General features: G+C 27.0%; 2 long non-coding RNA genes across 9 annotated transcripts in view; one reads left to right on the forward strand and one right to left on the reverse strand.

Moving 5' to 3' along the window:
* Positions 1 to 10174: 10174 nt before the first annotated feature.
* Positions 10175 to 26305, forward strand: part of LOC127070532 (uncharacterized) — a 32120-nt gene continuing 15989 nt past the window's right edge. Inside the window, exons 1-3 of one of the 8 annotated variants that reach the window (XR_007784557.1) lie at positions 10175 to 10245; positions 15926 to 16650; positions 23833 to 24714. This is a non-coding gene — a long non-coding RNA (uncharacterized LOC127070532). Of the gene's footprint in view, positions 10246 to 12037; positions 13050 to 15925; positions 16651 to 18180; positions 19202 to 20228; positions 21252 to 22297; positions 23321 to 23832; positions 24715 to 26305 lie in introns of those variants that run through there. The other 7 variants (XR_007784553.1, XR_007784554.1, XR_007784555.1 and 4 more) reach the window with 7 other exon arrangements.
* Positions 24455 to 26305, reverse strand: part of LOC127070533 (uncharacterized) — a 33379-nt gene continuing 31528 nt past the window's right edge. The window contains exon 6 of the long non-coding RNA XR_007784558.1: positions 24455 to 24582. This is a non-coding gene — a long non-coding RNA (uncharacterized LOC127070533). The remainder of the gene's footprint in view (positions 24583 to 26305) is intronic.

A 26305-nucleotide genomic window follows, 5' to 3' on the forward strand; every position in this document is an offset into this window, starting at 1 on the left:
CATATAAAAGAAAAGAAGAAGAAAAAAAACAGTTAAGAAGATTAAGAAAGAAATTTCATGTTTATTTCCCAATATCTTCAATTATGATTGATTTCTAAATACAATAAGGATAATAATAACAATAATAACAACAACAATAATATGAAGAAGAAGAAGAAGAAGAATAAAGTATCTTGGTATATTCAATTTTGCTTTCTTGTTCTTATGTAGTATATGTATCTAGTACAATGTAAATTTTAATGTGGGATTTCATTTAAACGTGTCATTTAATGCGTATTATGATTAATATGTATTATTCATACACATATGAATGTATGTATATTTAAATGAATATAGAATTTATACCTCGTTGACAAATTAAATTTACAATATTGAAATAAGGGTGTCACGATCAGGTACACGCATCACGTTCGATCGTCGACGATCTTTCTATATATAAAATATATCGATACCAAACGATATTACATTTGTTAAAATGCATATACGTATTACGTACATACGCGTACACGTGCATACAGAAAAATTAAGAATAAAATAGCAAAATACAGCGAGAAAGAGAGAGAGAGAGATGAAAGTTCATTGTTTTCGAGGAAGGACGTCTGTCCTAACGAACGAAGTTTTCGATGAGGTCTCGTATTTTTCTATTCTTGTTGCTTTCTTTTCTTTTTTTGATTTTGATTAATTAACTAATTAAATTATAAAAATTTAAATATATATATATATATATATAATATTATTACCCTGAAAGAAAAAGAGAATGTTTATAGCATTTACTAGCGGGCGTATACAAAGCAAATCTTATTACAATGTTTATATGTTTCTATATAAGCCGAAGTATCTAAATACACCTTATCTTATTTACTTTTGGTCGAATATCGTATGAGATCAGTCTTTCGGCAACCACCGAGTTGAAAACTTGAAAGATCCCGTATAAACATACGTTTGTAAATAGATAGATATGTATATATGTACATATGTACATAACTAGACACAATATACACACCCACGCACTCATACACAAAGTATATAGTAGTCTTTCTCTTGGGTATTGTTTGAGATTTTATTATATTGTATAGACAGTAACGAGCAACCTTTGTCCTGCAATGAGCCAAAATTAAATATCTGATATTGTTATTGATAGAATTCATTATGAACTAAAAATGCTTATATTGATTAAAAAAGGAATTAATGCTTGATAGAAAAAGAAAAAATTACACATTATTGAAGGGTATTTGTTATTTTCGGCATGAATTTACAATGAAATGTTTTCTATAATTCCATTGATTTTTTATTAGCAATACTTTTAATGTGTACGCATAAATGTATGTATATATATTTTTGTAATGGAACAAAATCTATTAGTTGTTTATTTTTAATTAGATATATGATTCTACTTCTCGTTAATAAACTTTACATTATTATATTGGAGGATACATTGGAAGATATTGAAATAAACTCTAATACAATCTTTTATTCGTTTGTCGTTGAAGTTACGAGTTTTGATAAATGATATCGATACTTCGGTTAATAGTTAAAATGCGTTTCAACTGGCCGTAGATAACAAAGCTCTTCACAAATGTATCAACGTAAGATGTAATACCAGTGATTAAGAAATTCACTAATTATAGTCGACTATTGTCATTTTTCGATGCAAGATGTAAGTCGTATTTGCATTGATACGCAGATGAATACGTATATGATAATGTTTTTTTATAAACCCTGAGTTACTCATTTCTGATACAGATTCAGATATATACAGATATATATATGTATTATATATTATATATAATATGTATATATATATAAAGAGAGAGAGAGAGAGAGAGAGAGAGAGAGAGAGAGAGAGAGAGAGAGAGAGAGAGAGAGAGAGAGAGAGAGAGAGAGAGAGAGAGAGAAAGAGAAAGAAAGGGTAAACGAATCGAGAATTTGAATGAAACAAAGAACGATATCGAGATTAAATTGAAAAGAAACTTTGTTAGCTCTTGACAAAAAAGGCATTCGATAAGGAAGCATTAGCCGTCCAAAGTACAATTATATCAAAGACCTATTCAAATGAAAGAAGATTATATATGTATCTGATTATGATACCTTATATTTCTTATTATTCATATAAAAGAAAAGGAAAAGGAAAAAAAAAAACAGTTATGAGGAATGAGAAAGAAATCTCATGTTTATTTCCCAATATCTTCAATTATGATTGATTTATAAAGACAATAAGAATAATAATAACAATAATAATAACAACAATAATATGAAAAAGAAGAAGAAGAATAAAGTATCTTGGTATATTCAATTTTGCTTTCTTGTTCTTATGTGGTATATGTAGCTAGTACAATGTAAATTTTAATGTGGGATTTCAATTAAACGTCATTTAATGCGTATTATTATTAATATGCATTATTCATACACATATGAATGTATATATATTTAAATGAATATCGAATTTATACCTCGTTGAAAAATTAAATTTACAATATTGAAATAAGGGTGTCACGATCAGGTACACGCATCACGATCGATCGTCGACGATCTTTCTATATATAAAATATATCGATACCAAACGATATTACATTTGTTAAAAGGCATATACGTATTACGTACATACGCGTACACGTGCATACAGAAAAATTAAGAATAAAATAGCAAAATACAGCGAGAAAGAGAGAGAGAGAGATGAAAGTTCATTGTTTTCGAGGAAGAACGTCTGTCCTAACGAACGAAGTTTTCGATGAGGTCTCGTATTATTCTATTCCTGTTGCTTTCATATCTTTTTTTGATTTTGATTAATTAACTAATTAAATTATAAAAATTTAAATATATATATATATATAAATATATATATATATATATATATAATATTATTACCCTGAAAGAAAAAGAGAATGTTTATAGCATTTACTAGCGGGCGTATACAAAGCAAATCTTATTACAATGTTTATATGTTTCTATATAAGCCGAAGTATCTAAATACACCTTATCTTATTTACTTTTGGTCGAATGTCCTATGATATCAGTCTTTCCGCAACCACAGAGGTGGAATGTTGGAAGATCCCATATAAACATACGTTTGTAAATAGATACATATGTATATATGTACATATGTACATAACTAGATACATAATATACACACCCACACACACATACACAAAGTATATAGTAGTCTTTTTCTTGGGTATTGCTTGAGATTTTCTTATATTGTATGGACAGTAACGAACAACCTTTTTTCTGCAATGAGCCAAAATTAAATATCTGATATTGTTATTGATACATTATGAACTAAAAATGTTTAAATTGATTAAAAAGTAATTAATACTTGGTAGAAAGAGAAAAAATTACAAATTATTGAAGGGTATTTGTTATTTTCTGCATCAATTTACAATGAAATGTTTTCTATAATTCCATTGATTTTTTATTAGCAATACTTTTAATGTGTACGGATAAATGTATGTATATATATTTTTGTAATGGAACGAAATCTATTAGTTGTTTATTTTTAATTAGATATATGATTCTACTTCTCGTTAATAAACTTTACATTATTATATTGGAAGATACAATGGAAGATATCGAATTAAACTCTCACACAATCTTTTATTCGTTTGTCGTTAACGTTAAGACTTTTGATAAAAGATTTCAATACTTCGGTTAATAGTTAAAATGCCTTTCAACTGGCCGTAGATAACAAAGCTCTTCACAAATGTATCAACGTAAGATGTAATACCACTGATTAAGAAATTCACTAAATATAGTCGACTATTGTCATTTTTCGATGCAAGATGTGGGTCGTATTTGCATTGATATGCAGATGAATACGTATATGATCATGTTTTTTTATTAACCCTGAGTTACTCATTTCTTATACAGATTGAGATATATACAGATATCTATATATATTATATATTATATATTATATATATATAAATATATATACAGAGAGAGAAAGAGAGAGAGAGAGAAAGAAAAAGGGTAAAGGAATCGAGAATTTGAATAAAACAAAGAACGATATCGAGATTAAATTGAAAAGAAACTTTGTTAGCTCTTGACAAAAAGGCATTCGATAAGGAAGCATTAGCCGTCCAAAGTACATTATATCAAAAACCCATTCAAACTAAAGAAGATTACATATGTATCTGATTATGATACCGTATATTTCTTATTATTCATATAAAAGAAAAGAAAAAGAAAAAAAAACAGTTAAGAAAAATAAGAAAGAAATCTCATCTTTATTTCCCAATATCTTCAATTATGATTGATTTCTAAAGACAATAAGAATAATAATAACAATAATAAGAACAACAATAACAACAATAATATGAAAAAGAAGAAGAAGAATAAAGTATCTTGGTATATTCAATTTTGCTTTCTTGTTCTTATGTGGTATATGTATCTAGTACAATGTTAATTTTAATGTGGGATTTCAATTAAACGTCATTTAATGCGTATTATGATTAATATGCATTATTCATACACATATGAATGTATATATATTTAAATGAATATCGAATTTATACCTCGTTGAAAAATTAAATTTACAATATTGAAATAAGGGTGTCACGATCAGGTACACGCATCACGATCGATCGTCGACGATCTTTCTATATATAAAATATATCGATACCAAACGATATTACATTTGTTAAAAGGCATATACGTATTACGTACATACGCGTACACGTGCATACAGAAAAATTAAGAATAAAATAGCAAAATACAGCGAGAAAGAGAGAGAGAGAGATGAAAGTTCATTGTTTTCGAGGAAGAACGTCTGTCCTAACGAACGAAGTTTTCGATGAGGTCTCGTATTATTCTATTCCTGTTGCTTTCTTTTCTTTTTTTGATTTTGATTAATTAACTAATTAAATTATAAAAATTTAAATATATATATATATATATATATATATATATATATATATATATATAATATTATTACCCTGAAAGAAAAAGAGAATGTTTATAGCATTTACTAGCGGGCGTATACAAAGCAAATCTTATTACAATGTTTATATGTTTCTATATAAGCCGAAGTATCTAAATACACCTTATCTTATTTACTTTTGCTGGAATGTCCTATGATATCAGTCTTTCTGCAACCACAGAGGTGGAATGTTGGAAGATCCCATATAAACATACGTTTGTAAATAGATACATATGTATATATGTACATATGTACATAACTAGATACATAATATACACACCCACACACACATACACAAAGTATATAGTAGTCTTTCTCTTGGGTATTGCTTGAGATTTTCTTATATTGTATGGACAGTAACGAACAACCTTTTTTCTGCAATGAGCCAAAATTAAATATCTGATATTGTTATTGATACATTATGAACTAAAAATGTTTAAATTGATTAAAAAGTAATTAATACTTGGTAGAAAAAGAAAAAATTACAAATTATTGAAGGGTATTTGTTATTTTCTGCATCAATTTACAATGAAATGTTTTCTATAATTCCATTGATTTTTTATTAGCAATACTTTTAATGTGTACGGATAAATGTATGTATATATATTTTTGTAATGGAACGAAATCTATTAGTTGTTTATTTTTAATTAGATATATGATTCTACTTCTCGTTAATAAACTTTACATTATTATATTGGAAGATACAATGGAAGATATCGAATTAAACTCTCACACAATCTTTTATTCGTTTGTCGTTAACGTTAAGACTTTTGATAAAAGATTTCAATACTTCGGTTAATAGTTAAAATGCCTTTCAACTGGCCGTAGATAACAAAGCTCTTCACAAATGTATCAACGTAAGATGTAATACCACTGATTAAGAAATTCACTAAATATAGTCGACTATTGTCATTTTTCGATGCAAGATGTGGGTCGTATTTGCATTGATATGCAGATGAATACGTATATGATCATGTTTTTTTATTAACCCTGAGTTACTCATTTCTTATACAGATTGAGATATATACAGATATCTATATATATTATATATTATATATTATATATATATAAATATATATACAGAGAGAGAAAGAGAGAGAGAGAGAAAGAAAAAGGGTAAAGGAATCGAGAATTTGAATAAAACAAAGAACGATATCGAGATTAAATTGAAAAGAAACTTTGTTAGCTCTTGACAAAAAGGCATTCGATAAGGAAGCATTAGCCGTCCAAAGTACATTATATCAAAAACCCATTCAAACTAAAGAAGATTACATATGTATCTGATTATGATACCTTATATTTCTTATTATTCATATAAAAGAAAAGAAAAAGAAAAAAAAACAGTTAAGAAAAATAAGAAAGAAATCTCATCTTTATTTCCCAATATCTTCAATTATGATTGATTTCTAAAGACAATAAGAATAATAATAACAATAATAAGAACAACAATAACAACAATAATATGAAAAAGAAGAAGAAGAATAAAGTATCTTGGTATATTCAATTTTGCTTTCTTGTTCTTATGTGGTATATGTATCTAGTACAATGTTAATTTTAATGTGGGATTTCAATTAAACGTGTCATTTAATGCGTATTATGATTAATATGCATTATTCATACACATATGAATGTATGTGTATTTAAATGAATATCGAATTTATACCTCGTTGAAAAATTAAATTTACAATATTGAAATAAGGGTGTCACGATCAGGTACACGCATCACGTTCGATCGTCGACGATCTTTCTATATATAAAATATATCGATACCAAACGATATTACATTTGTTAAAATGCATATACGTATTACGTACATACGCGTACACGTGCATACAGAAAAATTAAGAAAAAAATAGCAAAATACAGCGAGAAAGAGAGAGAGAGAGATGAAAGTTCATTGTTTTCGAGGAAGGACGTCTGTCCTAACGAACGGAGTTTTCGATGAGGTCTCGTATTTTTCTATTCCTGTTCCTTTCTTTTTTTTTTGATTTTGATTAATTAACTAATTAAATTATAAAAATTTTAATATATATATATATATATATATATATATATATATATAATATTATTACACTGAAAGAAAAAGATAATGTTTATACCATTTACTAGCTGACGTATACAAAGCAAATCTTATTACAATGTTTATTTGTTTCTATATAAGCTGAAATATCTAAATACACTTTACGTTATTTACTTTCTGTCGAATATCGTATGAGATCAGTCTTTCGGCAACCACCGAGCTGGAAAATTGGAAATAAACTCTAATACAATCTTTTATTCGTTTGTCGTTAACGTTACGACTTTTGATAAAAGATTTTAATACTTCGGTTAATAGTTAAAATGCCTTTCAACTGGCCGTAGATAACAAAAGTTCTTCACAAATGTATCAACGTAAGATGTAATACCACTGTTTAAGAAATTCACTAATTATAGTCAACTATTGTCATTTTTCAATGCAAGATGTAAGTCGTATTTGCATTGATACGGGGATAAATACGTATATGATAATGTTTTTTTATAAACCCTGAGTTACTCATTTCTGATACAGATTCAGATATATACATATAAAATAAAATATATATATATATATATATATATATATATATATATATAAATGTATATACAGAGAGTGAGAGTGTGAGAGAGAGAGAAAGAAAAAGGGTAAAGGAATCGAGAGTTTGAATAAAACAAAGAACGATATCGAGATTAAATTGAAAAGAAACTTTGTTAGCTCTTGACAAAAAGGCATTCGATAAGGAAGCATTAGCCGTCCAAAGTACAATTATATAAAAAACCCATTCAAACTAAAGAAGATTACATATGTATCTGTTTATGATACCTTATATTTCTTATTATTCATATAAAAGAAAAGAAAAAGAAAAAAAAACAGTTAAGAAAAATAAGAAAGAAATCTCATTTTTATTTCCCAATATCTTCAATTATGATTGATTTCTAAATACAATAAGGATAATAATAACAGTAATAACAACAATAATATTATGAAGAAGAAGAAGAAGAAGAATAAAGTATCTTGGTATATTCAATTTTGCTTTCTTGTTCTTATGTGGTATATGTATGTAGTACAATGTAAATTTTAATGTGGGATTTCAATTGAACGTGTCATTTAATGCGTATTATGATTAATATGCATTATTCATACACATATGAATGTATGTGTATTTAAATGGATATCGAATTTATACCTCGTTGAAAAATTAAATTTACAATATTGAAATAAGGGTGTCACGATCAGGTACACGCATCACGTTCGATCGTCGACGATCTTTCTATATATAAAATATATCGATACCAAACGATATTACATTTGTTAAAATGCATATACGTATTACGTACATACGCGTACACGTGCATACAGAAAAATTAAGAATAAAATAGCAAAATAGAGCGAGGAAGAGTGAGAGAGAGAGAGATGAAAGTTCATTGTTTACGAGGAAGGACATCTGTCCTAACAAACGGAGTTTTCGATGAGGTCTCGTATTTTTCTATTCCTGTTGCTTTCTTTTATTTTTTGATTTTGATTAATTAACTAATTAAATTATAAAAATTTTAATATATCTATATATATATATATATATATATATATATATATATATATTTATATAATATTATTACACTGAAAGAAAAAGATAATGTTTATACCATTTACTAGCCGACGTATACAAAGCAAATCTTATTACAATGTTTATTTGTTTCTATATAAGCTGAAATATCTAAATACACTTTACGTTATTTACTTTCTGTCGAATATCGTATGAGATCAGTCTTTCGTCAACCACCGAGCTGGAAAATTGGAAATAAACTCTAATACAATCTTTTATTCGTTTGTCGTTAACGTTACGACTTTTGATAAAAGATTTCAATACTTCGGATAATAGTTAAAATGCCTTCCAACTGGCCATAGATAACAAAGCTCTTCACAAATGTATCAACGTAAGATGTAATACCATTGACTAAGAAATTCACTAATTATAGTCGACTATTGTCATTTTTCAATGCAAGATGTAAGTCGTATTTGCATTGATAGGCAGATAAATACGTATATGATAATGTTTTTTTATAAACCATGAGTTACTCATTTCTGATACAGATTGAGATATATACAGATATCTATATATATTATATATTTTATATTATATATATATAAATATATATACAGAGAGAGAAAGAGAGAGAGAGAGAAAGAAAAAGGGTAAAGGAATCGAGAGTTTGAATAAAACAAAGAACGATATCGAGATTAAATTGAAAAGAAACTTTGTTAGCTCTTGACAAAAAGGCATTCGATAAGGAAGCATTAGCCGTCCAAAGTACAATTATATAAAAAACCCATTCAAACTAAAGAAGATTACATATGTATCTGATTATGATACCTTATATTTCTTATTATTCATATAAAAGAAAAGAAAAAGAAAAAAAAAAACAGTTATGAAGAATAAGTAAGAAATCTCATATTTATTTCCCAATATCTTCAATTATGATTGATTTCTAAATACAATAAGGATAATAATAACAATAATTACAACAATTATATTATGAAGAAGAAGAAGAAGAAGAATAAAGTATCTTGGTATATTCAATTTTGCTTTCTTGTTCTTATGTGGTATATGTATGTAGTACAATGTAAATTTTAATGTGGGATTTCAATTGAACGTGTCATTTAATGCGTATTATGATTAATATGCATTATTCATACACATATGAATGTATGTGTATTTAAATGGATATCGAATTTATACCTCGTTGAAAAATTAAATTTACAATATTGAAATAAGGGTGTCACGATCAGGTACACGCATCACGTTCGATCGTCGACGATCTTTCTATATATAAAATATATCGATACCAAACGATATTACATTTGTTAAAAGGCATATACGTATTACGTACATACGCGTACACGTGCATACAGAAAAATTAAGAAAAAAATAGCAAAATAGAGCGAGGAAGAGAGAGAGAGAGAGATGAAAGTTCATTGTTTACGAGGAAGGACGTCTGTCCTAACAAACGGAGTTTTCGATGAGGTCTCGTATTTTTCTATTCCTGTTGCTTTCTTTTATTTTTTGATTTTGATTAATTAACTAATTAAATTATAAAAATTTTAATATATCTATATATATATATATATATATATATAATATTATTACCCTGAAAGAAAAAGATAATGTTTATACCATTTACTAGCTGACGTATACAAAGCAAATCTTATTACAATGTTTATATGTTTCTATATAAGCTGAAAGATCTAAATACAACTTATGTTATTTACTTTCTATCGAATATCGTATGAGATCAGTCTTTCGGCAACCACCGAGGTGGAATGTTGGAAGATCCCATATAAACATACGTTTGTAAATAGATACATATGTACATAACTAGATACAGAATATACACACCCACGCACACATACACAAAGTATATAGTAGTCTTTCCTTGGGTATTGCTTGAGATTTATTATATTGTACAGACAGTAACGAGCAACCTTTCTTCTGCAATGAGCCAAAATTAAATATCTGATATTGTTATTGATACATTATGAACTAAAAATATTTAAGTTGATTAAAAAGAAATTAATACTTGGTAGAAAAAGAAAAAATTACACATTATTGAAGGGTATTTGTTATATTCGGCATCAATTTACAATGAAATGTTTTCTATAATACCATTGAGTTTTTATTAGCAATACTTTTAATGTGTACGCATAAATGTATGTATATATATTTTTGTAATGGACCGAAATCTATTAGTTGTTTATTTTTAATTAGATATATGATTCTACTTCTCGATAATAAACTTTTCATTATTATATTGGAAGACACAATGGAAGATATCGAATTAAACTCTAATACAATCTTTTATTCGTTTGTCGTTAACGTTAAGAATTTTGATAAAAGATTTCAATTCTTCGGTTAATAGTTAAAATGCCTTTCAAATGGCCGTAGATAACAACGCTCTTCACAAATGTATCAACGTAAGATGTAATACCACTGATTAAGAAATTCACTAATTATAGTCGACTATTGTCATTTTTCGATGCAAGGTGTAAGTCGTATTTGCATTGATACGCAGATGAATACGTATATGATAATGTTTTTTTATAAACCCTGAGTTACTCATTTCTGATACAGATTGAGATATATACATATATATATATATATATATATATATATATATATATATATATATATATATATATTATATATTATATATTATGTATATATAAATACAGAGAGAGAGAGAGAGAGAGAGAAAGAAAAAGGGTAAAGGAATCGAGAATTTGAATAAAACAAAGAACGATATCGAGATTAAATTGAAAAGAAACTTTGTTAGCTCTTGACAAAAAGGCATTCGATAAGGAAGCATTAGCCCTCCAAAGTACAATTATATCAAAAACCCATTCAAATTAAAGAAGATTACATATGTATCTGATTATGATACCTTATATTTCTTATTATTCATATAAAATAAAAGAAAAAGAAAAAAAAACAGTTATGAAGAATAAGAAAGAAATCTCATCTTTATTTCCCAATATCTTCAATTATGATAGATTTCTAAATACAATAAGGATAATAATAACAATAATAACAACAACAAAAATATGAAGAAGAAGAAGAAGAAGAAGAATAAAGTATCTTGGTATATTCAATTTTGCTTTCTTGTTCTTATGTAGTATATGTATCTAGTACAATGTAAATTTTAATGTGGGATTTCATTTAAACGTGTCATTTAATGCGTATTATGATTAATATGCATTATTCATACACATATCAAGGTATGTGTATTTAAATGAATATAGAATTTATACCTCGTTGACAAATTAAATTTACAATATTGAAATAAGGGTGTCACGATCAGGTACACGCATCACGTTCGATCGTCGACGATCTTTCTATATATAAAATATATCGATACCAAACGATATTACATTTGTTAAAAGGCATATACGTATTACGTACATACGCGTACTCGTGCATACAGAAAAATTAAGAAAAAAATAGCAAAACAGAGCGAGGAAGAGACAAAGAGAGAGAGAGAGATGAAAGTACATTGTTTTCAAGGAAGGGCGTCTGTCCTAACCAACGGAGTATTCGATGAGGTCTCGTATTTTTCTATTCCTGTTGCTTTCTTTTATTTTTTGATTTTGATTAATTGACTAATTAAATTATAGAAATTTTAATATATATATATATATATATATATATATATATATATATATATTACACTGAAAGAAAAAGAGAATGTTTATACCATTTATTAGCTGACGTATAGAAAGCAAATCTTATTACAATGTTTATTTGTTTCTATATAAGCTGAAATATCTAAATACACTTTACGTTATTTACTTTCTGTCGAATATCGTATGAGATCAGTCTTTCGGCAACCACCAAGGTGGAATGTTGGAAGATCCCATATAAACATACGTTTGTAAATAGATACATATGTACATAACTAGATACATAATATACACACCCACGCACACATACACAAAGTATATAGTAGTCTTTCCTTGGGTATTGCTTGAGATTTATTATATTGTGTAGACAGTAACGAGCAACCTTTCTTCTGCAATGAGCCAAACTTAAATATCTGATATTGTTATTGATAGAATTCATTATGAACTAAAAATGTTTAAATTGATTAAATAGAAATTAATACTTGATAGAAAAAGAAAAAATTACACATTATTGAAGGGTATTTGTTATTTTCGGCATCAATTTACAATGAAATGTTTTCTATAATCCTATTGATTTTTTATTAGCAATACTTTTAATGTGTACGCATAAATGTATGTATATATATCTTTGTAATGGAACGAAATCTATTAGTTGTTTATTTTTAATTAGATATATGATTCTACTTCTCGTTAATAAACTTTACATTATTATATTGGAAGATACAATGGAAGATATCGAATTAAACTCTAATACAATCTGTTATTCGTTTGTCGGTAACGTTAAGACTTTTGATAAAAGATTTCAATACCTCGGTTAATAGTTAAAGTGCCTTTCAACTGGCCGTAGATAACAAAGCTCTTCACAAATGTATCAACGTAAGATGTAATACCACTGATTAAGAAATTCACTAATTATAGTCGACTATTGTCATTTTTCGATGCAAGGTGTAAGTCCTATTTGCATTGATACGCAGATGAATACGTATATGATAATGTTTTTTTATAAACCCTGAGTTACTCATTTCTGATACAGATTGAGATATATACAGATATATATATATATATATATATATATATATATATTATATATTATATATTATGTATATATAAATACAGAGAGAGAGAGAGAGAGAGAGAAAGAGGAAGGGTAAACAAATCGAGAATTTTGAATAAAACATAGAACGAAATCGAGATTAAATTGAAAGGAAACTTTGTTAGCTTCTTGACAAAAAGGCACTCTATAAGGGAAACATCAGCCATCCAAAGTACAATTATATCAAAAACCCATTCAAATTAAAGACGATTACATATGTATCCGATTATGATACCATATATTTCTTATTATTCCTATAAAAGAAAAGAAAAAGAAAAAAAAAACAGTTAAGAAAAATAAGAAAGAAATCTCATCTTTATTTCCCAATATCTTCAATTATGATAGATTTCTAAATACTATAAGGATAATAATAACAATAATAACAACAACAATAATATGAAGAAGAAGAAGAAGAAGAAGATAAAGTATCTTGTTATATTCAATTTTGCTTTCTTGTTCTTATGTAGTATATGTATCTACTACAATGTAAATTTTAATGTGGGATTTTATTTAAACGTGTCATTTAATGCGTATTATGATTAATATGCATTATTCATACACATATCAATGTATGTGTATTTAAATGAATATAGAATTTATACCTCGTTGACAAATTAAATTTACAATATTGAAATAAGGGTGTCACGATCAGGTACACGCATCACGTTCGATCGTCGACGATCTTTCTATATATAAAATATATCGATACCAAACGATATTACATTTGTTAAAATGCATATACGTATTACGTACATACGCGTACACGTGCATACAGAAAAATTAAGAAAAAAATAGCAAAACAGTGCGAGGAAGAGACAAAGAGAGAGAGAGAGATGAAAGTACATTGTTTTCAAGGAAGGGCGTCTGTCCTAACGAACGGAGTTTTCGATGAGGTCTCGTATTTTTCTATTCCTGTTGCTTTCTTTTATTTTTTGATTTTGATTAATTGACTAATTAAATTATAAAAATTTTTATATATATATATATATATATATATATATATATATATATATATATTACACTGAAAGAAAAAGAGAATGTTTATACCATTTATTAGCTGACGTATACAAAGCAAATCTTATTACAATGTTTATTTGTTTCTATATAAGCTGAAATATCTAAATACACTTTACGTTATTTACTTTCTGTCGAATGTCGTATGAGATCAGTCTTTCGGCAACCACCGAGCTGGAAAATTGGAAATAAACTCTAATACAATCTTTCATTCGTTTGTCGTTAACGTTACGACTTTTGATAAAAGATTTCAATACTTCGGATAATAGTTAAAATGCCTTTCAACTGGCCGTAGATAACAAAGCTCTTAACAAATGTATCAACGTAAGATGTAATACCACTGATTAAGAAGTTCACTAATTATAGTCGACTATTGTCATTTTTCGATGCAAGGTGTAAGTCGTATTTGCATTGATACGCAGATGAATACGTATAGGATAATGTTTTTTTATAAACCCTGAGTTACTCATTTCTGATACAGATTCAGATATATACAGATATCTATATATATTATATATTATATATTATATATATATAAATATATATACAGAGAGAGAAAGAGAGAGAGAGAGAAAGAAAAAGGGTAAAGGAATCGAGAATTTGAATAAAACAAAGAACGATATCGAGATTAAATTGAAAAGAAACTTTGTTAGCTCTTGACAAAAAACATTCGATAAGGAAGCATTAGCCCTCCAAAGTACAATTATATCAAAAACCCATTCAAATTAAAGAAGATTACATATGTATCTGATTATGCTACCTTATATTTCTTATTATTCATATAAAATAAAAGAAAAAGAAAAAAAAACAGTTATGAAGAATAAGAAAGAAATCTCATCTTTATTTCCCAATATCTTCAATTATGATAGATTTCTAAATACTATAAGGATAATAATAACAATAATAACAACAACAAAAATTTGAAGAAGAAGAAGAAGAAGAAGAATAAAGTATCTTGGTATATTCAATTTTGCTTTCTTGTTCTTATGTAGTATATGTATCTAGTACAATGTAAATTTTAATGTGGGATTTCATTTAAACGTGTCATTTAATGCGTATTACGATTAATATGCATTATTCATACACATATGAGTGTATGTGTATTTAAATGGATATCGAATTTATACCTCGTTGAAAAATTAAATTTACAATATTGAAATAAGGGTGTCACGATCAGGTACACGCATCACGTTCGATCGTCGACGATCTTTCTATATATAAAATATATCGATACCAAACGATATTACATTTGTTAAAAGGCATATACGTATTACGTACATACGCGTACACGTGCATACAGAAAAATTAAGAAAAAAATAGCAAAATAGAGCGAGAAAGAGAGAGAAAGAGAGAGATGAAAGTTCATTGTTTACGAGGTAGGACGTCTGTCCTAACAAACGGAGTTTTCGATGAGGTCTCGTATTTTTCTATTCCTGTTGCTTTCTTTTATTTTTTGATTTTGATTAATTAACTAATTAAATTATAAAAATTTTAATATATATATATATATATATATATATATATATATATATATAATATTATTACCCTGAAAGAAAAAGATAATGTTTATACCATTTACTAGCTGACGTATACAAAGCAAATCTTATTACAATGTTTATATGTTTCTATATAAGCTGAAATATCTAAATACAACTTATGTTATTTACTTTCTATCGAATATCGTATGAGATCAGTCTTTCGGCAACCACCGAAGGTGGAATGTTGGAAGATCCCATATAAACATACGTTTGTAAGTAGATACATATGTACATAACTAGATACAGAATATACACACCCACGCACACATACACAAAGTATATAGTAGTATTTCCTTGGGTATTGCTTGAGATTTATTATATTGTACAGACAGTAACGAGCAACCTTTCTTCTGCAATGAGCCAAAATTAAATATCTGATATTGTTATTGATACATTATGAACTAAAAATGTTTAAGTTGATTAAAAAGAAATTAATACTTGGTAGAAAAAGAAAAAATTACACATTATTGAAGGGTATTTGTTATATTCGGCATCAATTTACAATGAAATGTTTTCTATAATACCATTGATTTTTTATTAGCAATACTTTTAATGTGTACGCATAAATGTATGTATATATATTTTTGTAATGGACCGAAATCTATTAGTTGTTTATTTTTAATTAGATATATGATTCTACTTCTCGATAATAAACTTTTCATTATTATATTGGAAGACACAATGGAAGATATCGAATTAAACTCTAATACAATCTTTTATTCGTTTGTCGTTAACGTTAAGAATTTTGATAAAAGATTTCAATTCTTCGGTTAATAGTTAAAATGCCTTTCAAATGGCCGTAGATAACAACGCTCTTCACAAATGTATCAACGTAAGATGTAATACCACTGATTAAGAAATTCACTAATTATAGTCGACTATTGTCATTTTTCGATGCAAGGTGTAAGTCGTATTTGCATTGATAGGCAGATGAATACGTATATGATAATGTTTTTTTATAAACCCTGAGTTACTCATTTCTGATACAGATTCAGATATATACAGATATCTATATATATTATATATTATATATTATATATATATAAATATATATACAGAGAGAGAAAGAGAGAGAGAGAGAAAGAAAAAGGGTAAAGGAATCGAGAATTTGAATAAAACAAAGAACGATATCGAGATTAAATTGAAAAGAAACTTTGTTAGCTCTTGACAAAAAACATTCGATAAGGAAGCATTAGCCCTCCAAAGTACAATTATATCAAAAACCCATTCAAATTAAAGAAGATTACCTATGTATCTGATTATGATAACTTATATTTCTTATTATTCATATAAAATAAAAGAAAAAGAAAAAAAAACAGTTATGAAGAATAAGAAAGAAATCTCATCTTTATTTCCCAATATCTTCAATTATGATAGATTTCTAAATACAATAAGGATAATAATAACAATAATAACAACAACAAAAATTTGAAGAAGAAGAAGAAGAAGAAGAAGAATAAAGTATCTTGGTATATTCAATTTTGCTTTCTTGTTCTTATGTAGTATATGTATCTAGTACAATGTAAATTTTAATGTGGGATTTCATTTAAACGTGTCATTTAATGCGTATTATGATTAATATGCATTATTCATACACATATCAATGTATGTGTATTTAAATGAATATAGAATTTATACCTCGTTGACAAATTAAATTTACAATATTGAAATAAGGGTGTCACGATCAGGTACACGCATCACGTTCGATCGTCGACGATCTTTCTATATATAAAATATATCGATACCAAACGATATTACATTTGTTGAAAGGCATATACGTATTACGTACATACGCGTACACGTGCATACAGAAAAATTAAGAAAAAAATAGCAAAACAGTGCGAGGAAGAGACAAAGAGAGAGAGAGAGATGAAAGTACATTGTTTTCAAGGAAGGGCGTCTGTCCTAACGAACGGAGTTTTCGATGAGGTCTCGTATTTTTCTATTCCTGTTGCTTTCTTTTATTTTTTGATTTTGATTAATTGACTAATTAAATTATAAAAATTTTAATATATATATATATATATATATATATATATATTACACTGAAAGAAAAAGAGAATGTTTATACCATTTATTAGCTGACGTATACAAAGCAAATCTTATTACAATGTTTATTTGTTTCTATATAAGCTGAAATATCTAAATACACTTTACGTTATTTACTTTCTGTCGAATATCGTATGAGATCAGTCTTTCGGCAACCACCGAGCTGGAAAATTGGAAATAAACTCTAATACAATCTTTCATTCGTTTGTCGTTAACGTTACGACTTTTGATAAAAGATTTCAATACTTCGGATAATAGTTAAAATGCCTTTCAACTGGCCGTAGATAACAAAGCTCTTAACAAATGTATCAACGTAAGATGTAATACCACTGACTAAGAAATTCATTAATTATAGTCGACTATTGTCATTTTTCTGTGCAAGGTGTAAGTCGTATTTGCATTGATAGGCAGATGAATACGTATATGATAATGTTTTTTTATAAACCCTGAGTTACTCATTTCTGATACAGATTCAGATATATACAGATATCTATATATATTATATATTATATATTATATATATATAAATATATATACAGAGAGAGAAAGAGAGAGAGAGAGAAAGAAAAAGGGTAAAGGAATCGAGAATTTGAATAAAACAAAGAACGATATCGAGATTAAATTGAAAAGAAACTTTGTTAGCTCTTGACAAAAAACATTCGATAAGGAAGCATTAGCCCTCCAAAGTACAATTATATCAAAAACCCATTCAAATTAAAGAAGATTACATATGTATCTGATTATGATACCTTATATTTCTTATTATTCATATAAAATAAAAGAAAAAGAAAAAAAAACAGTTATGAAGAATAAGAAAGAAATCTCATCTTTATTTCCCAATATCTTCAATTATGATAGATTTCTAAATACAATAAGGATAATAATAACAATAATAACAACAACAAAAATTTGAAGAAGAAGAAGAAGAAGAAGAATAAAGTATCTTGGTATATTCAATTTTGCTTTCTTGTTCTTATGTAGTATATGTATCTAGTACAATGTAAATTTTAATGTGGGATTTCATTTAAACGTGTCATTTAATGCGTATTACGATTAATATGCATTATTCATACACATATGAATGTATGTGTATTTAAATGGATATCGAATTTATACCTCGTTGAAAAATTAAATTTACAATATTGAAATAAGGGTGTCACGATCAGGTACACGCATCACGTTCGATCGTCGACGATCTTTCTATATATAAAATATATCGATACCAAACGATATTACATTTGTTAAAAGGCATATACGTATTACGTACATACGCGTACACGTGCATACAGAAAAATTAAGAAAAAAATAGCAAAATAGAGCGAGAAAGAGAGAGAAAGAGAGAGATGAAAGTTCATTGTTTACGAGGAAGGACGTCTGTCCTAACAAACGGAGTTTTCGATGAGGTCTCGTATTTTTCTATTCCTGTTGCTTTCTTTTATTTTTTGATTTTGATTAATTAACTAATTAAATTATAAAAATTTTAATATATATATATATATATATATATATATATATATATATATATAATATTATTACCCTGAAAGAAAAAGATAATGTTTATACCATTTACTAGCTGACGTATACAAAGAAAATCTTATTACAATGTTTATATGTTTCTATATAAGCTGAAATATCTAAATACAACTTATGTTATTTACTTTCTATCGAATATCGTATGAGATCAGTCTTTCGGCAACCACCGAAGGTGGAATGTTGGAAGATCCCATATAAACATACGTTTGTAAGTAGATACATATGTACATAACTAGATACAGAATATACACACCCACGCACACATACACAAAGTATATAGTAGTCTTTCCTTGGGTATTGCTTGAGATTTATTATATTGTACAGACAGTAACGAGCAACCTTTCTTCTGCAATGAGCCAAAATTAAATATCTGATATTGTTATTGATACATTATGAACTAAAAATGTTTAAGTTGATTAAAAAGAAATTAATACTTGGTAGAAAAAGAAAAAATTACACATTATTGAAGGGTATTTGTTATATTCGGCATCAATTTACAATGAAATGTTTTCTATAATACCATTGATTTTTTATTAGCAATACTTTTAATGTGTACGCATAAATGTATGTATATATATTTTTGTAATGGACCGAAATCTATTAGTTGTTTATTTTTAATTAGATATATGATTCTACTTCTCGATAATAAACTTTTCATTATTATATTGGAAGACACAATGGAAGATATCGAATTAAACTCTAATACAATCTTTTATTCGTTTGTCGTTAACGTTAAGAATTTTGATAAAAGATTTCAATACTTCGGATAATAGTTAAAATGCCTTTCAACTGGCCGTAGATAACAAAGCTCTTAACAAATGTATCAACGTCAGATGTAATACCACTGACTAAGAAATTCATTAATTATAGTCGACTATTGTCATTTTTCTATGCAAGGTGTAAGTCGTATTTGCATTGATAGGCAGATGAATACGTATATGATAATGTTTTTTTATAAACCCTGAGTTACTCATTTCTGATACAGATTCAGATATATACAGATATCTATATATATTATATATTATATATTATATATATATAAATATATATACAGAGAGAGAAAGAGAGAGAGAGAGAAAGAAAAAGGGTAAAGGAATCGAGAATTTGAATAAAACAAAGAACGATATCGAGATTAAATTGAAAAGAAACTTTGTTAGCTCTTGACAAAAAGGCATTCGATAAGGAAGCATTAGGCGTCCAAAGTACAATTATATCAAAAACCCATTCAAATTAAAGAAGATTACATATGTATCTGATTATGATACCTTATATTTCTTATTATTCATATAAAAGAAAAGAAAAAGAAAAAAGAAACAGTTAAGAAGAATAAGAAAGAAATCTCATCTTTATTTCCCAATATCTTCAATTATGATAGATTTCTAAATACAATAAGGATAATAATAACAATAATAACAACAACAATAATATGCAGAAGAAGAAGAAGAAGAAGAATAAAGTATCTTGGTATATTCAATTTTGCTTTCTTGTTCTTATGTGGTATATGTATCTAGTACAATGTAAATTTTAATGTGGGATTTCAATTAAACGTGTCATTTAATTCGTATTATGATTAATATGCATTATTCATACACATATCAATGTATGTGTATTTAAATGAATATAGAGTTTATACCTCGTTGACAAATTAAATTTACAATATTGAAATAAGGGTGTCACGATCAGGTACACGCATCACGTTCGATCGTCGACGATCTTTCTATATATAAAATATATCGATACCAAACGATATTACATTTGTTAAAAGGCATATACGTATTACGTACATACGCGTACACGTGCATACAGAAAAATTAAGAAAAAAATAGCAAAATAGAGCGAGGAAGAGAGAGAAAGAGAGAGATGAAAGTTCATTGTTTACGAGGAAGGACGTCTGTCCTAACAAACGGAGTTTTCGATGAGGTTTCGTATTTTTCTATTCCTGTTCCTTTCTTTTTTTTTTTGATTTTGATTAATTAACTAATTAAATTATAAAAATTTAAATATATATATATATATATATATATATATATATATATATAATATTATTACACTGAAAGAAAAAGAGAATGTTTATACCATTTACTAGCTGACGTATACAAAGCGAATCTTATTACAATGTTTATATGTTTCTATATAAGCTGAAATATCTAAATACAACTTATGTTATTTACTTTCTGTCGAATATCGTATGAGATCAGTCTTTCGGCAACCACCGAGGTGGAATGTTGGAAGATCCCATACAAACATACATTTGTAAATAGATACATATGTGTATATGTACATATGTACGTAACTAGATACATAATATACACACCCACACACACATACACAAAGTATACAGTAGTCTTTCTCTTGGGTATTGCTTGAGATTTTCTTATATTGTATGGACAGTAACGAGCAACCTTTGTTCTGCAATGAGCCAAAATTAAATATCTGATATAGTTATTGATAGAATTCATTATGAACTAAAAATGCTTATATTGATTAAAAAAGGAATTAATGCTTGATAGAAAAAGAAAAAATTACACATTATTGAAGGGTATTTGTTATTTTCGGCATCAATTTACAATGAAATGTTTTCTATAATTCCATTGATTTTTTATTAGCAATACTTTTAATGTGTACGCATAAATGTATGTATATATATTTTTGTAATGGAACAAAATCTATTAGTTGTTTATTTTTAATTAGATATATGATTCTACTTCTCGTTAATAAACTTTACATTATTATATTGGAGGATTCATTGGAAGATATCGAATTAAACTCTAATACAATCTTTTATTCGTTTGTCGTTAACGTTAAGAATTTTGATAAAAGATTTCAATACTTCGGATAATAGTTAAAATGCCTTTCAACTGGCCGTAGATAACAAAGCTCTTAACAAATGTATCAACGTCAGATGTAATACCACTGACTAAGAAATTCATTAATTATAGTCGACTATTGTCATTTTTCTATGCAAGGTGTAAGTCGTATTTGCATTGATAGGCAGATGAATACGTATATGATAATGTTTTTTTATAAACCCTGAGTTACTCATTTCTGATACAGATTCAGATATATACAGATATCTATATATATTATATATTATATATTATATATATATAAATATATATACAGAGAGAGAAAGAGAGAGAGAGAGAAAGAAAAAGGGTAAAGGAATCGAGAATTTGAATAAAACAAAGAACGATATCGAGATTAAATTGAAAAGAAACTTTGTTAGCTCTTGACAAAAAGGCATTCGATAAGGAAGCATTAGGCGTCCAAAGTACAATTATATCAAAAACCCATTCAAATTAAAGAAGATTACATATGTATCTGATTATGATACCTTATATTTCTTATTATTCATATAAAAGAAAAGAAAAAGAAAAAAGAAACAGTTAAGAAGAATAAGAAAGAAATCTCATCTTTATTTCCCAATATCTTCAATTATGATAGATTTCTAAATACAATAAGGATAATAATAACAATAATAACAACAACAATAATATGCAGAAGAAGAAGAAGAAGAAGAATAAAGTATCTTGGTATATTCAATTTTGCTTTCTTGTTCTTATGTGGTATATGTATCTAGTACAATGTAAATTTTAATGTGGGATTTCAATTAAACGTGTCATTTAATTCGTATTATGATTAATATGCATTATTCATACACATATCAATGTATGTGTATTTAAATGAATATAGAGTTTATACCTCGTTGACAAATTAAATTTACAATATTGAAATAAGGGTGTCACGATCAGGTACACGCATCACGTTCGATCGTCGACGATCTTTCTATATATAAAATATATCGATACCAAACGATATTACATTTGTTAAAAGGCATATACGTATTACGTACATACGCGTACACGTGCATACAGAAAAATTAAGAAAAAAATAGCAAAATAGAGCGAGGAAGAGAGAGAAAGAGAGAGATGAAAGTTCATTGTTTACGAGGAAGGACGTCTGTCCTAACAAACGGAGTTTTCGATGAGGTTTCGTATTTTTCTATTCCTGTTCCTTTCTTTTTTTTTTTGATTTTGATTAATTAACTAATTAAATTATAAAAATTTAAATATATATATATATATATATATATATATATATATAATATTATTACACTGAAAGAAAAAGAGAATGTTTATACCATTTACTAGCTGACGTATAGAAAGCGAATCTTATTACAATGTTTATATGTTTCTATATAAGCTGAAATATCTAAATACAACTTATGTTATTTACTTTCTATCGAATATCGTATGAGATCAGTCTTTCGGCAACCACCGAGCTGGAAAATTGGAAATAAACTCTAATACAATCTTTTATTCGTTTGTCGTTAACGTTACGACTTTTGATAAAAGATTTCAATACTTCGGTTAATAGTTAAAATGCCTTTCAACTGGCCGTAGATAACAAAGCTCTTCACAAATGTATCAACGTAAGATGTAATACCACTGATTAAGAAATTCACTAATTATAGTCGGCTATTGTCATTTTTCAATGCAAGATGTAAGTCGTATTTGCATTGATACGGGGATAAATACGTATATGATAATGTTTTTTTATAAACCCTGAGTTACTCATTTCTGATACAGATTCAGATATATACGTATAAAATAATATATATATATATATATATATATATATATATATATATATATTAATGTATATACAGAGAGTGAGAGTGTGAGAGAGAGAGAAAGAAAAAGGGTAAAGGAATCGAGAATTTGAATAGAACAAAGAACGATATCGAGATTAAATTGAAAAGAAACTTTGTTAGATCTTGACAAAGAGGCACTGGATTAGGCAAGATCAGCTATCCAAAGTACAATTATATCAAAGACCCATTCAAATGAAAGACGATTACATAGGTTTCCGATTATGATACCTTATACTTCTTATTATTCATATAAAAGAAAAGAAGAAGAAAAAAAACAGTTAAGAAGATTAAGAAAGAAATCTCATCTTTATTTCCCAATATCTTCAATTATGATTGATTTCTAAAGACAATAAGAATAATAATAACAATAATAAGAACAACAATAACAACAATAATATGAAAAAGAAGAAGAAGAATAAAGTATCTTGGTATATTCAATTTTGCTTTCTTGTTCTTATGTGGTATATGTATCTAGTACAATGTAAATTTTAATGTGGGATTTCAATTAAACGTGTCATTTAATTCGTATTATGATTAATATGCATTATTCATACACATATCAATGTATGTGTATTTAAATGAATATAGAGTTTATACCTCGTTGACAAATTAAATTTACAATATTGAAATAAGGGTGTCACGATCAGGTACACGCATCACGTTCGATCGTCGACGATCTTTCTATATATAAAATATATCGATACCAAACGATATTACATTTGTTAAAAGGTATATACGTATTACGTACATACGCGTACACATGCATACAGAAAAATTAAGAAAAAAATAGCAAAATAGAGCGTGGAAGAGAGTGAGGGAGATGAAAGTTCATTGTTTACGAGGAAGGACGTCTGTCCTAACAAACGGAGTTTTCGATGCGGTCTCGTATTTTTCTATTCCTGTTGCTTTCTTTTATTTTTTGATTTTGATTAATTAACTAATTAAATTATAAAAATTTTAATATATATATATACATATATATATATATAATATTATTACACTGAAAGAAAAAGAGAATGTTTATACCATTTACTAGCTGACGTATACAAAGCAAATCTTATTACAATGTTTATATGTTTCTCTATAAGCTGAAATATCTAAATCCACCTTATGTTATTTACTTTCTGTCGAATATCGTATGAGATCAGTCTTTCGGCAACCACCAAGGTGGAATGTTGGAAGATCCCATATAAACATACGTTTGTAAATAGATACATATGTACATAACTAGATACATAATATACACACCCACGCACACATACACAAAGTATATAGTAGTCTTTCCTTGGGTATTGCTTGAGATTTATTATATTGTGTAGACAGTAACGAGCAACCTTTCTTCTGCAATGAGCCAAACTTAAATATCTGATATTGTTATTGATAGAATTCATTATGAACTACAAATGTTTAAATTGATTAAATAGAAATTAATACTTGATAGAAAAAGAAAAAATTACACATTATTGAAGGGTATTTGTTATTTTCGGCATCAAATTACAATGAAATGTTTTCTATAATCCTATTGGTTTTTTATTAGCAATACTTTTAATGTGTACGCATAAATGTATGTATATATATCTTTGTAATGGAACGAAATCTATTAGTTGTTTATTTTTAATTAGATATATGATTCTACTTCTCGTTAATAAACTTTACATTATTATATTGGAAGATACAATGGAAGATATCGAATTAAACTCTAATACAATCTTTTATTCGTTTGTCGTTAACGTTAAGACTTTTGATAAAAGATTTCAATTCCTCGGTTAATAGTTAAAGTGCCTTTCAACTGGCCGTAGATAACAAAGCTCTTCACAAATGTATCACGTAAGATGTAATACCACTGATTAAGAAATTCACTAATTATAGTCGACTATTGTCATTTTTCGATGCAAGATGTAAGTCGTATTTGCATTCATACGCAGATGAATACGTATATGATAATGTTTTTTTATAAACCCTGAGTTTATTTCTGATACAGATTGAGATATATACAGATATATATATATATATATATATATATATATATATATATATATATATATATATATTATATATAATATGTATATATATATACAGAGAGAGAAAGAGAGAGAGAGAGAGAGAGAGAAAGAAAGGGTAAACGAATCGAGAATTTGAATAAAACAAAGAACGATATCGAGATTAAATTGAAAAGAAACTTTGTTAGCTCTTGACAAAAAGGCATTCGATAAGGAAGCATTAGGCGTCCAAAGTACAATTATATCAAAAACCCATTCAAATTAAAGAAGATTACATATGTATCTGATTATGATACCTTATATTTCTTATTATTCATATA

The sequence above is a fragment of the Vespula vulgaris genome, chromosome 18 (genome assembly GCF_905475345.1).
Source record: "Vespula vulgaris chromosome 18, iyVesVulg1.1, whole genome shotgun sequence".
NCBI lineage: Eukaryota > Metazoa > Arthropoda > Insecta > Hymenoptera > Vespidae > Vespula > Vespula vulgaris.